Below are 15,526 nucleotides of genomic sequence, written 5' to 3'. Positions count from 1 at the left end.
ATATATCAAAACGCTAATAATAAAGCCCCGAACGTGGTTCAGAGGTTGGTTTCGTTAAATTCTAAGTCACACGCAAAACGATGATTTTTAACTAATTAATTTAGAATTAACCCATAACCTCCCACTTATGGATTTCTCTTCCTTAATTAGCCTAACCCGCATATCTTGCCCCCACTATTCCTACTTCTACCAATAACATATAGGCTTATACACTGAATAATACATATATATATATATATATATATATATATAATCATTCAAAATACATCCTTTCCAAAAATTCCGGGTAGAAATTTCCAGGATGTCACAAACAGTCACATCTATTGATGTGTAATCGATTACACCTTTATGGTAATCGATTACCAGTGACTGTTTACGAAAAATTCATTTCCAAAAGTCACATTTCTTCAAGTGACTTGTTTCTGAAGATTCTTTCAAAAGTCATATCTTTTTAAGTGATTAGTTTTTAAAGGAATTGCCAAGAGTTACAAGTTTTGACTTGAGTCCTCAAGAAACTATAAATATGTGACCTTGGCATGAAACAATTTAATTCATCTCAATCATTTCTTTCAATCATCTTTCAATATTTTCTTTCATCTCTTTCAACAGTTTTTTTGTTTCATCTTCTCTTCATCTTTCTAAAAGTTTTTGTTCAAAACTTTCTCTTCCAAGAAAAGTTATTTGTTCAAAAAATTGTGCTATTCATCTTTTTCATTCTCTTCTCCCTTTGCCAAAAAGAATTCGCCAAGGACTAACCGCCTGAATTCTTTTTGTGTCTCTCTTCTCCCTTTTCCAAAAGAACGAAGGACTAACCGCCTGAATTCTTTTGTATCTCCCTTCTCCCTTGTCAAAAAATTCAAAGCGACACAGTTTGAGAATTCTTTGGATTCTTCCCTTTCCCTAATACAAAAGTGTTCAAAGGACTAACCGCCTAAGAATTCTTTTGTATCCCCATTCACAAAGTATCAAAGGTTTAACTGCCCGAGATATTTGTCTTAACACATTGGAGGGTACATCCTTTGTGGTACAAGTAGAAGGTACATCTACTTGGGTTTGACTGAGAACAAGAGAGGGTACATCCTTTGTCTCAAACCCCCCTTCTTGATTATTCTGAGGCCACTCGATCCAACATATTTGGCTAGTGGCTAAAAGAAAGAAGGCCTAAATCATCTCAATGCATGTGCAACAAGGAATAACAAGAGAGACAAGGCAAAACCTAGAGTAATATAGCACAAGGGTGAGATCACACATGAAAGAATATAAATTGAATAGTGCAATCCATCCTCTATGGCCCAAAAACTGACAAGGCGTATTTCTATCACACATGATCCACCTTAAATTTTATTTTTCAAGCCTACTTATCACTTCAAAAATTGCAACAATGGTTCATATCAAGCATGAAATCTCTCAACTAAAAATGGTACATCTCTCACAATTTATACAAGTTTGAAATCCTATGAAAAACATGAAAAAGTGCCAAAATTCAACAAAACATCAGAAAACAATAAAAATAGTAAAACAAAAACAAAACAAATACAGCAAAACAGAAAACAGATACAACAAACAGATACAGAAAACAGACAAGGAACAACATACAGCTAAACAAAAACAAAAAACAGATACAGAAACAGAAACTAAAACAGAATACGGAAACAAAAAGCAAACAACAAATACAAAAACAGAAAATAGAGAAAACAGCAAATAGATTTTCTAGACCCTTCCCCCCACACTTGAAGTGCACATTGTCCTCAATGTAAGCATGCAATGAAATGCAAACAAAGAGAACATAAAAGAAGAGAGAAGGAAACTCCTCAAGTGCCATTCAAGGCACATCATCATATAAAATTGGCAAGACCAAAGAGAGATCCACCACAAATTCCCCTTCCACTTGAGGGCTCTAATGAAAAAGCTTGAGTTGCTGACCATTCACTTTAAAGACTTTGCCGATAACTTCATTTTTAATCTCAACTGCATCATGGAGAAAAATATTAGTAATAACCAAAGGTCTATCCCATCTAGATCGAAGTTTACCAGTAATAAGCTTGAGGCGAGAGTTAAACAAGAGAACTTTTTGGCCAATTTGGAACTTCTTCCTAAGAATCCTAGAATCATGAAACCTCTTCACTTACTATGAGTGAAGTAAGAGTGTCTCTTAATATATATTTGTATCATTATAAGGATCACTCACTCACTGGGCTAGGTCTACAAGTTTCTTTATTTGCTTTCAATTTTTCATGCCTAACTTATTACACATCTCAATCAAGCAAAAACAATGGTATTCACATTTAGCATTTGAGCTCAACTGCACAAAGAAGGATTTAAGCACAAAAGTTTGTTTTATTTAATGGTGGATTTGTAAGAAAATGGTGATGTTTCTTAATCAATTGTGTTTCCTTATCTTCCTAGTAATAAACATATTTCTAAACTACCACACATATACTAAACAACTAAACTAATAAAGTGAAATTAACAAAAAGTAAAAGAGAAGGGAAGATAAGGCTTCACTTAGGGCTTTAAGAGCCCTCAACATCTCCTCTTATCCCATTGCAGCCTCGCCACCTCCTTGGACAACGAGTACATGGTCCTCCAAATGAGTTGGTCATTAATAAGGTGGCACATGATGAACAAAACTCAAAAATGTAAGTTAGCGCTATGCTACGGAGTGATAATTTTTTTTGAACTCCAAACTTAAAGCTAAAAACTATCCTAAATGAATGTAATGTAAAAATTAAGAGTTAGAAAGATGGGTTGCCTCCCAGTAAGCATTTCTTTAACATCACTAGCTTCACATTTGGTGTCGCTCTAAGGATCTTCAAGCTTGATGACTATGGTGTGTTGTGGGACTTCTCCACCAAGGTAGATCTTTAATTTTTGGCCCTTACCTAACTAGCCACGATCTTTGGATTGGTCTTCTATCTTTATAGCTCCATAGGGCTTAACGTCTTTAATAGTAAGGGGGCCACTCCTTCTCAATTGTAATTTTCGAGAAACAACTTTAATCTTGAGTTGTAGAGCAATACTTGTTGTCCAGGCCTAAATTCTTTGAGGAGGATATTTTTTTCATAATACCTCTTGGTTCTTTCTTTGTAGAGCTTGGATGATTCGTATGCCTTGAGTCAAAGTTGAGAAACTTCATGGCTCAATGAGCTTTTATTTCTAATACCACTGGTAGGTGGCATTCTTTTTTGTACACCATTTGAAATAGGGAAAGGCCAATGGGTGTTTTGAAGGTTGTTCTATATGCTCAAAGGCAATCATCAAGCTTTGCAGCCCAATCCTTCCTTGAAGTAGCTACAGTCTTTTCTAGTATCCTTTTGATCTCCCTATTTGAAACTTCAGCTTGTCCATGTGTTTGCGGATGATAGGGTGATGCTACTTTGTGTCGAACATCATAGTGTTGGAGGACCTTTGAGAGTTGAGCATTACAAAAGTGTGTACCTACATCACTAGTTAAGAGTCTAGGCACTCCAAACGCAGCAAAGATGTTTCTATTTCTCTTTAAGAACTTAATCATCAACTTCGCATCATTGGTTGGACTAGTAATTGCTTCCACCCACTTTGAGACATAGTCCACCGCTACCAAGATATATTTGTTGCCACACGAGTGTAGAAGGAAAGCTTCCAAGATTATTTTGATGATGCCAAAGATTATTAAAGATCCATTCAAACAAGATTAAAGAATCAAGAAGATTCAAGTGAAGAATCAAGAGAAGACTCAAGATATGCAAGAACCTCAAGAAAAGCATCAAGGTAAGTTAAAAATAATTTTTCAAAGAAAAGATTGAACAACACAAAATTGTCCAAGAGAATTTTTCAAGAAATATCTTTTACCAGAGTTTTTACTCTCTGGTAATCGATTACCATAAGGTAGTAATCGATTACCAAAAGCCCAAAATATTTTATAACTGATTTACAAAGTAGTAATCGATTACCATGGGCATGTAATCGATTACCATTGTCTTGTAACATTCAAAAATATTTTCAAAATAGTGTAATCGATTACACAATATTTGTAATCGATTACCAGTGGTTTTTGAACGTTGGATTTCAAACCTTAACATGAAGAGTCACAACTTTTGATAAAATAAATTGTGTAATTGATTACACCATTATGGTAATTGATTACCAGTGACTGGTTTTGAAAAATTGCCAAGAGTCACAACTTTTAAAGTGGTTGGTTTTGAAAAAATTGCCAAGAGTCACAACTTTTAAAGTGACAGTTTTTTTTGAAGAAATTGCCAAGGGTCACAACTTTTTTAAAGTGATTGGTTTTTGAAGAAATTGCCAAAAGTCACAACTTTTAACATGGTTTCTTCAAGAGCCATCAAATGGCTATAAATATATGACCATGACACAAATTTCAAAATGATTATTCTCAACATCTTTCTAAGAGTTTTTGTTCAACATTTGCTTTTTCAAGAAAATTTCATTGGGCAAAAACTTGTGCTATTCTATTTTCTTCCTCTCCTCCATTCTTACAAAAAGCTTTTCAGGAGACCGACTCTTGGTTGTAAAAGTTTTCAAGAGACGGTCTACTTGGTTGAATCACTGGACACAAATGAGTAACATCCTTTGGTGTTCATTGCAAGAAGTGGAATTTGTTTCTCGGTGTAATCACTGGACACAAAGGAGTAACGTCCTTTGGGGTTCATTGCAAGAGGTTGGATTGCCTTTTGGTGTAATCACTAAACACAGAGGAGGAAAGTCTTTTGGGGTTCATTGCAAGAAGTGGAATTTGCTTCTTGGTGTAAACATTGAACACAAAGGACGAAAGTCCTTTGTGGTTCATTGTTTGTAAAAGGTTTTTACAAGGTTAGTGGAAACGCTCAAGTGGAATTTGCTTGAGGGCTGAATGTAGGCACGGGTTGTGGCTGAACCAGTATAAATCCGGTTTTGTATTCTCTCTTCCCTTAGTCTCTTTTACTTTCTGTTGTGTTTATATTTCTTTAAGGTTACTTCTCCTTATTTATTATTCAAGTAACTTATAATTAAAGAAATAATTGAATCTAGGGAATATCTAAGTAAGGGAAATTTTCAATTAGGAATAGTCAACGAAATCTTAATTCAACCCCCCCTTCTTAAAATTTCTGAGGCCACTTGTCTAGCAAGTGGTATCAGAGTGGGTTTCTTGTAGAAAGTTTAGAAACTTCAAGAAATATGGCCTCAACAAATTTCTTATTCCCGGAAGTAAATTCCATCAATAGGCCTCTTATCTTCAATGGAGAGGGTTACCACTACTGGATAACCCGTATGCAAATCATCATTGAAGCAATAGATTTAAACATTTGGAAAGCCATAGAAATAGGACCTTATGTACCCACCATAGTAGATGGAAGCACAACAATAGAAAAACCAAGGGATCAATGGTCCGAAGAAGATAGAAGAAGAGTTCAATATAATCTTAAAGCCAAAAACATCATTACGTCTGCCCTAGGAATAGATGAATATTTTAGAGTCTAAAACTGTACAAATGCCAAGGAGATGTGGGACACACTTCAACTCACACATGAGGGCACAACTGATGTTAAGAGATCTAGGATTAATACTCTAACCCATGAATATGAACTATTTAGGATGAAAACAAATGAAAACATACAAGATATGCAGAAAAGATTCACTCACATAGTTAATTATCTTGCATCACTAGGAAAAACATTTCTAAATGAGAATTTAATAAATAAAGTACTAAGATGCCTAAATAGAAAATGGCAGCCAAAGGTAACTGCCATTACTGAATCTAAAGATCTATCTAGTATGTCTCTTGCCACACTATTTGGAAAGTTGCAAGAACATGAGATGGAATTGCAAAGACTAAATCAAAATGAAGAAAACGACAAAAGAAAAAGGGGAATGGCACTCAAAGCCTCATCCTCCATCCATGAACATGATAAGGACATAGAGCATATAGGATTTAGAGAAAACAGTGTTTACATGATAGATTTAAAACAAAAATCAGATGATAATCAATGTTTTCTTAGCAAAGACAATGATCCTTGGCTATGGCACAAAAGGATTGCTCACATAAATATGGAACATTTAAACAAATTAATTTCAAAAAGATTTGGTTGTTGGCTTGCCAAGGCTAAAATTTGAAAAAGATAAACTATGTGATGCATGTTAAAAGGGAAAACAAACTAGAGCATCATTTTAATCCAAAAACATTGTTTCAACTACTCAACCTTTACAATTACTACATATGGATTTGTTTGGTCCATCTAGAGTCATGAGTTTTAGTGGAAGTTATTATGCACTTGTCATAGTTGATGATTATTCTAGATATACTTGGACATTGTTCATCACTCATAAAAATAATGCATTTCAAGCTTTTAGGAAACTTGCAAAAGTTATAGAAATAAGAAAAATCTCAAAATTATTTCTATAAGGAGTGATCATGGGGGAGAATTTGAAATGTTTTGTGATGAATATGGCATTGAACATAATTTCTCCGCGCCTAGAACTCCTCAACAAAATGATGTTGTTGAAAGGAAAAATAGATCCTTAGAAGAAATAGCAAGAGCCCTTATGAATTATTCAATGGTAGAAAACCAAACATTTCACATCTGCATGTCTTTGGTTGCAAATGTTTTGTATTAAATAATGGAAAAGAAAACTTAGGAAAGTTTGATGCCAAGTCGGATGAAGGAATCTTCCTTGGTTATTCCTTGCATAGTAAAGCATATAAAATATACAATAAGAGAACTATGACTATTGAAGAATCCATTCATGTTTCCTTCGATGAGTCTAATGTTATTTCTCCAAGAAAGGATGTGTTAGATGATGTTTCAGATTTCTTAGAAGAGATGCAAACTCATGAAAGGAATTCTAAAAGGAAAAGAGATGAAAGCGATGAGAATTCTCAAGACTCCGAAACTAAAGCAAACAATGATCTTCCAAAAGAGTGGAAAGCTTCCAGAAATCATCCTCATGACAGCATTATTGGTGATATCTCTAAAGGGGTAACAACTAGACACTCTCTCAAAGATTTATGCAATAAAATGACATTTGTTTCTATGATAGAACCTAAAAACTTAAAAGAAGACATAATAGATGATCAATGGATAGTTGCTATGCAAGAAGAATTAAATCAATTTGAGAGAAATAATGTTTGGGACCTAGTTTAGAAACCTCATAACTACCCTATTATAGGAACAAAATGGGTATTTAGGAATAAGTTAGATGAACATGGCATAGTCATTAGAAATAAGGCTAGGTTAGTTGCAAAAGGATATAATCAAGAAGAAGGAATAGATTATGAAGAAACTTATGCTCTTGTTGCAAAACTAGAAGCCATTAGAATGCTCTTAGCTTATGCATCCATTATGAATTTTAAACTTTATCAAATGGATGTTAAAAGTGCCTTTTTAAATGGTTTAATTCAAGAAGAAGTATATGCAGAACAACCCCCAGGTTTTGAAAATTCAGATAAGCCAAGTCATGTTTATAGATTGAAAAAGGCACTATATGGTTTAAAACAAGCCCCTAGGGCCTGGTATGAATGACTAAGCAAATTTCTCATAGAGAAAAACTTTTCTAGAGGAAAAGTGGATACCACTATGTTCATAAAGAAAAAGGATGATGATATTCTATTAGTTCAAATATATGTTGATGATATTATTTTTGGATCCACTAATGATTCTCTATGCAAGGAATTTTCTCTTGATATGCAAAGCGAAGTTGAGATGTCAATGATGGGAGTTTTAAACTACTTCCTTGGGTTACAAATTAAGCAAACCAACGAAGGAATATTTGTCAACCAAGCCAAGTACTACAAAGAACTGATCAAAAGATTTGGGATGGAAAATTCGAAGCACATGGCCACACCCATGAGCATTGGATGTTACTTAGATAAAGATGAATCTGGTCAATCTATAGAATGAAACAATATCGAGGTATGATTGGATCTCTTCTATATTTATCTTCTAGTAGACCAGACATCATGTTTAGTGTATGCATGTGTGCTGGATTCCAATCCAATCCCAAACAATCACACTTGAGTGCAGTAAAAGGGATTATCATATATCTCTTAGGAACTATTAACCTAGGATTATGGTATCCAAAAAAGTCTACATGCAACTTAATAATTTATTCTGATTTGGATTTTGCCGAATCCAAAACCGATAGAAAAAGTAGTAGTGGAAATTGCCAATTTGTAGGATCTGCTCTTGTCTCATGGCACAACAAGAATCAAAATAGTGTTGCTTTATCCACTACCGAAGCAGAATATATTTCTGCTGGAAGTTGTTGTGCACAAATCTTATGGATGAAACAACAATTGTCTAATTATGGGATTATTCTTGATCACTTACCCATTAAGTGTGACAATACCAGTGCCATTAATCTATCCAAAAATCCAGTACTACACTCTAGAACAAGGCATATAGAGATTAGGCATCACTTTTAAAGGGATCATGTTCTTAAAGGCGATTGCGTTTTAGAATTTATAGATACTAAAAATCAACTTGCTGACATCTTCACCAAACCTCTCCCAAAGGAAACATTCTTTGCCATAGAGTTTTTTGTCTTGTTGCTATGTCTGTTAGCATATGATATATGTTTGTTATTTTATTTCATTTCCACGCACTTTGGCTTTTTGATGTTGCCAAAGGGGGAGAGAAAATAGGTATTTTAGAAATCAAGACATAAAATTATTTACTGAGTTTTAAATTAAGCACAAATTCAAAAAGAAAGGGGGAAAAAGGGATGAGTGAATGATAGATCAAATATTGCATATATTATCTTGATTTCAGTATTTGTCATCATCAAAAAGGGGGAGATTGTAGAAGCAAAACTTCCAAGATTATTTTGATGATGCCAAAGATTATTAAAGATCCATTCAAACAAGATTAAAGAATCAAGAAGATTCATGTGAAGAATCAAGAGAAGACTCAAGATATGCAAGAACCTCAAGAAAAGTATCAAGGTATGTTAAAAAGAATTTTTCAAAGAAAAGATTGAACAGCACAAAATTGTCCAAGAGAATTTTTCAATAAATATCTTTTACAAGAGTTTTTACTCTCTAGTAATCGATTACCAGAAGCCCAAAACATTTTATAACTGATTTACAAAGTAGTAATCGATTACCATCGGCATGTAATCGGTTACCATTGTCTTGTAACGTTCAAAAATATTTTCAAAATAGTGTAATCGATTACACAATATTTGTAATCGATTACCAGTGGTTTTTGAACGTTGGATTTCAAACCTCAACATGAAGAGTCACAACTTTTGATAAAATAAATTGTGTAATCGATTACACCATTATGGTAATCGATTACCAGTGACTGGTTTTGAAAAATTGCCAAGAGTCATAACTTTTAAAGTGACTGGTTTTGAAGAAATTGCAAAAAGTCACAACTTTTAACATGGTTTCTTCAAGAGCCATCAAGTGGCTATAAATATGTGACAATGGCACGAATTTCAAAATGATTATTCTCAACATCTTTCTATGGGTTTTTGTTCAACATTCGCTTTGTCAAGAAAATTTCATTGGGAAAAAACTTGTGCTATTCTATTTTCTTCCTCTCCTCCATTCTTACAAAAAGCTTTTCCAGAGACTGACTCTTGGTTGTAAAGGTTTTCAAGAGACGATCTACTTGGTTGAATCACTAGACACAAAGGAGTAACGTCCTTTGGGGTTCATTGCAAGAAGTGGAATTTGCTTCTTGGTGTAATCACTAGACATAAAGCAGTAACGTTCTTTGGGGTTCATTGCAAGAGGTGGGATTGCCTCTTGGTGTAATCACTGAACACAAAGGAGGAAGGTCTTTTGGGGTTCATTGCAAGAAGTGGAATTTGCTTCTTGGTGTAAACACTGAACACAAAGGAGGGAAGTCCTTTGTGGTTCATTGCTTGTAAAAGGTTTTTACAAGGTTAGTGAAAATGCTCAAGTGGAATTTGCTTGAGGATTGGACATAGGCACGGGTTGTGGCCGAACCAATACAAATCCGGTTTTGCATTCTCTCTTCCCTTAATCTCTTTTACTTTCTGTTGTGTTTATATTTCTTTAAGGTTACTTCTTCTTATTTATTATTCAAGTAACTTATAATCAAAGAAATAATTGAATCTAGGGAATATCTAAGTAAAGGAAATTTTCAATTAGGAATACTCAATGGAATCTTAATTCAACCCCCCCTTCTTAAAATTTTTTATGTGACTTGTCCAACAGCGAGGATGGTAAGGGACCAACAAAATCAATTCCCCAACAATCAAAGACTTCTACCTCTTGCATGTTCTATAATGGCATTTCATGTTGCCTAGTGTCGCAACCTACCCTTCGACGGGAGGGCGACGCGGGGCTCACATATGCGTCTTCCAAGAAAGGAAAATGCATGGAGTCGCCACCAATGTTTATTTGAGGAAAAAATCAGAAAAACCGGAAAGGTGTGGTCTACCAACTTTAATCGTGAAAGGTTCGGGAGTTGTTTTTACGCACGGGGAAGGTGTTAACACCCCATGCGTCTGTCACAAGGGACGGCAGCTTTTAACCAAGTGTTCAATATCATGTCTTCGATTTGTTTTATTTTCCCTTTTTTATGTTTTTATGTCTTTTTATGCCTTTTGTATTTTTTTATCTTATCGTGGTCGACAAGGGTGTTTCCCTCACTCCTACGTATCCTCAATTGTGATGAGGAAATCAGACCTACGTAGTTCTTTCAGAACTAAACGTTGGTTAAGTTGTTTTTATCTTTTTTCGCAAGATATATTTAACCGAACAAAAGTCGTTTAAGGCATTGGACCATTAAATGATCTTTTGATTTTTGGAAAGGAGAGAAACGTTAAGGCGCTGAACCATTAACGATCTCTTGTTTTTGAAAGGAGAGAAACATCAAGGCATTGGACCATTAACGATCTCTTCTTTTTGAAAAGAAAGAAACGTTAAGGCATTGGACCATTAACGATCTCTTGGGGTGGTCGACAAAAGCGGGGCTTTTGCTCCTACGTATCCTCAATTGCGATGAGGAAATCAGACCTACGTAGTTCTTGCAAAAGTGCTAAAGTTATGGGTTAATTTTATGCTTTTGAACGGTCCATGCTAACCGATAAAAGCAAAGAGGACTGTTTAAGGCGTTGGACCTTAAAACGGTCTTTAGTGATTTTTTGGACAAAGCTTGATTTGTGAGTTGATTTTAGCTTTAGTTTCACTTTGGTTATTAGTCAATTCATTCAAGGAAACTTTCAAAGAAAAACGTCCGATTGATTTTTCTTGATTATTTTATCATTATTTTTTTTCAAGATATTTTGATTATTTTATTATTATTTTGCTTTTTTGGTTTAACTGAGGTTACAACGTGAACGATCGGTTATATTTTGTTTTAATAGTGATTAAACAAGATTACAACACAAATGATCAGTTGAAATTCATTTTATCATTTATTAGGTGAGAAAACGGCTTAAATAAATGGTTAAAAGCTCGTTAAAGCAAAAGAAAAGAAAACTGAAAGTAAGCAAAATTAAAGTGAAAGTACACAAAACAAGTAGGGACCACTAAGTGTGCATAGAATGAATTGAAAGATTCAATTTCGGGAACTTACCGGTTGAAGACTAAAGAACGACGAAGAATGGTGAAGAACAATGAAGAATGATGAAGAATGATGAACTTACGGAAGCGTTACGGAAGCACCTCGGCTTGGATTTTCTTCACGAAAACACATTTTTTCACCCAAAACAGCCGAAATGCATCGCCAAGGGGTCCGGAATCTTTTGAAACAGCCCCCTTCCCCTATTTATAGGAAAAATGGGAGGTGCTTGCCGCCTAGACGCTTCTTGAGGAAGATTTGTAAGCGCACCCCAATTACTAAGTTTACCCCCCTTTTCGTACTATACGGAAAAGTTACAAAAGCCTTACAGAAGTGTTTCGGATTTGATTTTCATCTTTTTTTCTCCTCCCTTTCACCAACGTGGAGGAGTGATGTGCCATCATTTTCTTCTATTTTCTAAACCCTTTTTGCACCATTTTAATTACTGATTGGTCTTAATTGTCAATTAATCAGGCATTTTTATTATTTGGGCTCATTTAGCTAATTTGATGTTTTTAATCTAATTTCAGGAATTAATGAAACATTGGGCTTAATCCAGATTTTGGTTATGGACTTGAAGAGGGAAAATAAAACAGCGCTTACCTTAGTTAATTTCTAATTAGGAAATTTCGCAATTTTATTTTATGTTGTTCAGTGTTTATTTCGTTTTGGGCCAGAGTATTGTAATAGGGCCCAGTGACTTTGAGTGACTCTTTTTAAATAGTAGCGTTGGGATTCGTGTAAGGCATTATGTGATGCTATTCATTATTCGGAGCTTTTGTTTTAGGGTGTTACGTTTTCTGCTTTGATGCTACTGTTCACGAATGCAATTTTACGTTTTCTGCTTCTAATTACAATTTCGTTCTTGCTTCTTTTTCTACTCTCATTTACGTTTCTGTTCATTTACATTTTTGTTCATTTACGTTTCTGCTTCATGTTTCATTTGCATTTTCTGTTTGAATCCATGGAAGGCTAGATTTTCTGGTGTTGTTTCCTTTTGAGGACGAAGCCCAACTCTCTTTGAGGTTTCGCTTGTAATGTGGTTTCCTGGCAGTTTTCCCTTCACCAGTTATCCCAAATTCGTGAATATTAATCAGTGCACGCTTCGTGTTCGATTAATTGCCTCTGTGCCTAACTTGCGTTCATGCTTAATGGACGAAGGGCTAACTGGTGTATGTGGTGCCTAATCAAGTATTGAAAACCCTAAGTTGATTTTCGCTTAGTAAATTGAAATAGGGTTGGATTAAGTGGTTGACTGTTAGGGACGAATTCTCCATAACCCAGGATAAGAGAATGGCTTCTGAATCAGAGGAAACAACCCATTTTTAATATTAGTACTTTCGTATTCCAGTTTACTTGTTCTGCTCTTTAATCACAAAACAAACAAACCCCCCCAAACGTTACTGTTACTGCAAGTATATTATGAACATTTGGTTTGTCACTGCTCGTTGGGAAACGACCTAGGATCACTTCCTAGTTACTGTATTTTCATGTTTATTTGATTCAGGTACGACCTCGATCAAATTTGGCGCCGTTGCCGGGGAGCAGTGTCCAAAGGTTCATAATAGCTAGCGTTGTGTGTTTAATTCTTTCGTGTTTTGTGTTTAATTGTTAGTATTGTGTTAGTATGTGTGTTAGTGTCGTTTAGTATCTTGATATTTTGTTTACTGTGTGTTCTGTTTCAGTTTTCCCATTAAGCATTTCCCCTGTTTCAGTCTTGGGTGTTTTGCTGTGAATAGTGTTTTGCGACGGACTTAGCGACCACTTTTGCTTGCGGCAAAACAGAGTAGTAGTAGAAATCAAGTAGAGACGGATTTTAGCGACCACCCATGCTGAATTATTTGAGATTTTTTGTTTTAGTAGCTAGGGTTGTTATTTTTGGCTGAATTTTTTTGTGGTAACTTCTTTTAATCCATATTTTGTGGGAAAAATAGCTAGAGCCTTTAGTTTGGTCAGATTTGAAAATTCCAAAAAACTAGCAAATTTTGTGTTTGTCAAAACTTCAAACGGCCATAACTTTTGCTCCGGTTATCAGAATCGCAATTATTATATATGCATTTGGGGTAGAAAAAAATTTCCTATGCCGTGGCAGCCCGTTGTAGGCCGGCTGAGGTCTCCATCATCCAAAAAAAGCGATTCTGTCAAAAGTTTTTTATTTTTCAAGTTTTATTCACTTATTTTTCTTAACCTACCAATTTTAGCTTTTTGAATTTTTGTCTGAAATTTTTTGTGCTATCTTCTCATCATTTTCTAAGGTTGCTCACAAAATTTCAAGTCATTTGGATATAATTTGAGGGTAGTTGTAGTTCAAACCTGCACCTTTATTTACATGACAAGGCAACTAGTTGTGCATGCTGAATGTAGTGTATGACTAGAGGCAACCCATCTGACTTACAACCCTTTGACCTTGAGATAGATAGGACATTTCATAGATTAGTTAGGCATCATTTTATACCTTTTGATCATTCTGAGCATTCCATTACTGGTGAATCTGTGCATTCTGTTATTGGTGATTTTGAACATCCTGATTTAGAGCATTATAATTTTGAGCATTCTGATTCTGAGCATTTTGATTTTGCATATTCTGAGAACATGGCACAACCTCCACCCCGTGAGAGGACTCTAAGGGAAATGGCTGCACCTGATTTCACCAACGAAAGCTTGTGCATCCAATACCCTGATGAGGATGTCCCATATGTTCTTAAAACTGGACTGATTCATTTGCTTCCAAAGTTTCATGGCCTTGCAGGTGAAGACCCGCACATATTTCTGAAGGCTTTTCCTCATTCATTAGAGGGAGTGGCAAAGGACTGGCTGTATTACCTTGCTCCAAGGTCCATCACAAGTTGGGATGACCTTAAGAGATTATTCTTAGAAAAAAATTTCCCTGCTTCCAGGACCACAGCCATCAGGAAAGATATCTCAGGTATTAGACAACTCAGTGGAGAGAGTCTGTATGAGTACTGGCAGCGATTTAAAAAACTATGTGCCAGTTGCCCTCACCATCAGATTTCGGAGCAGCTTCTTCTCCAATATTTTTATGAAGGACTCAATAATATGGAGAGAAGTATGATAGATGCTGCTAGTGGTGGATCCCTTGGAGACATGACTCCTGCTGAAGCCAAAAATTTAATTGAGAAGATGGCTTCCAACTCCCAGCAGTTTAGCGCCAGAAATGATGCCATAGTCATTAGAGGAGTGCATGAGGTAGCTACAAACCCATCTGCATCATCTGAAACTAAGAAGCTTGAAGGAAAACTGGATGCATTGGTTAACTTGGTAACCCAGCTGGCCTTGAATCAAAAATCTGTACCTGTCACAAGGGTTTGTGGTTTGTGCTCCTCTGCTGACCACCATACAGACCTTTGCCCTTCCATGCAGTAACCTGGAGCAATTGAGCAGCCTGAAGCTTATGCTGCAAATATTTACAATAGACCTCCTCAACCTCAGCAGCAAAATCAACCACAACAAAACAATTATGACCTCTCCAGCAACAGATACAACCCTGGATGGAGGAATCACCCTAATCTCATATGGTCCAGCCCTCAGCAACAACAACAGCAGCCTGCTCCTTCCTTCCAAAATGATGTTGGCCCAAGCAGACCATACATTCCTCCACCAATCCAACAACAACAACAACCCCAGAAACAACCAACAGTTGAGGCCCCTCCACAACCTTCCCTCGAAGAACTTATGAGGCAAATGACTATGAAAAACATGCAGTTTCAACAAGAGACCAGAGCTTCCATTCAGAGCTTGACTAATCAGATGGGACAATTAGTGATGCAATCCAACCCCGCAAGGGCATTGGATAGAAAACTCCAAGTAGATTGGGCCAGAGATGCAAGAGAAGGCCCTAGGGTTCTTATGAGCCTTAGGGTAGATTTCGGGCCCATGGGCTAAGTACGAGCCCACTTATCTTTGTAAATATTAGATTAAGGTTTCATTATTTTTGGCCCTTGTATTTAGGGCTCCATAATGTAGGTAGGGTACCCTAGAAATATAGGATT

General features: G+C 35.8%; 1 non-coding gene across 1 annotated transcript; it reads right to left on the bottom strand.

Moving 5' to 3' along the window:
* Positions 1-14,420: 14,420 nt before the first annotated feature.
* LOC113002448 (small nucleolar RNA R71) lies at positions 14,421-14,527 on the bottom strand. Its single transcript, XR_003268010.1, has one exon. It is a non-coding gene; the product is annotated as a small nucleolar RNA R71 (small nucleolar RNA).
* Positions 14,528-15,526: the final 999 nt, after the last annotated feature.

This window comes from Glycine max, chromosome 8 (genome assembly GCF_000004515.6).
Source record: "Glycine max cultivar Williams 82 chromosome 8, Glycine_max_v4.0, whole genome shotgun sequence".
Lineage (NCBI taxonomy): Eukaryota > Viridiplantae > Streptophyta > Magnoliopsida > Fabales > Fabaceae > Glycine > Glycine max.
Note: the sequence above shows the minus strand (reverse complement) of the source record. Positions and strands in the feature narration are given on the sequence as shown.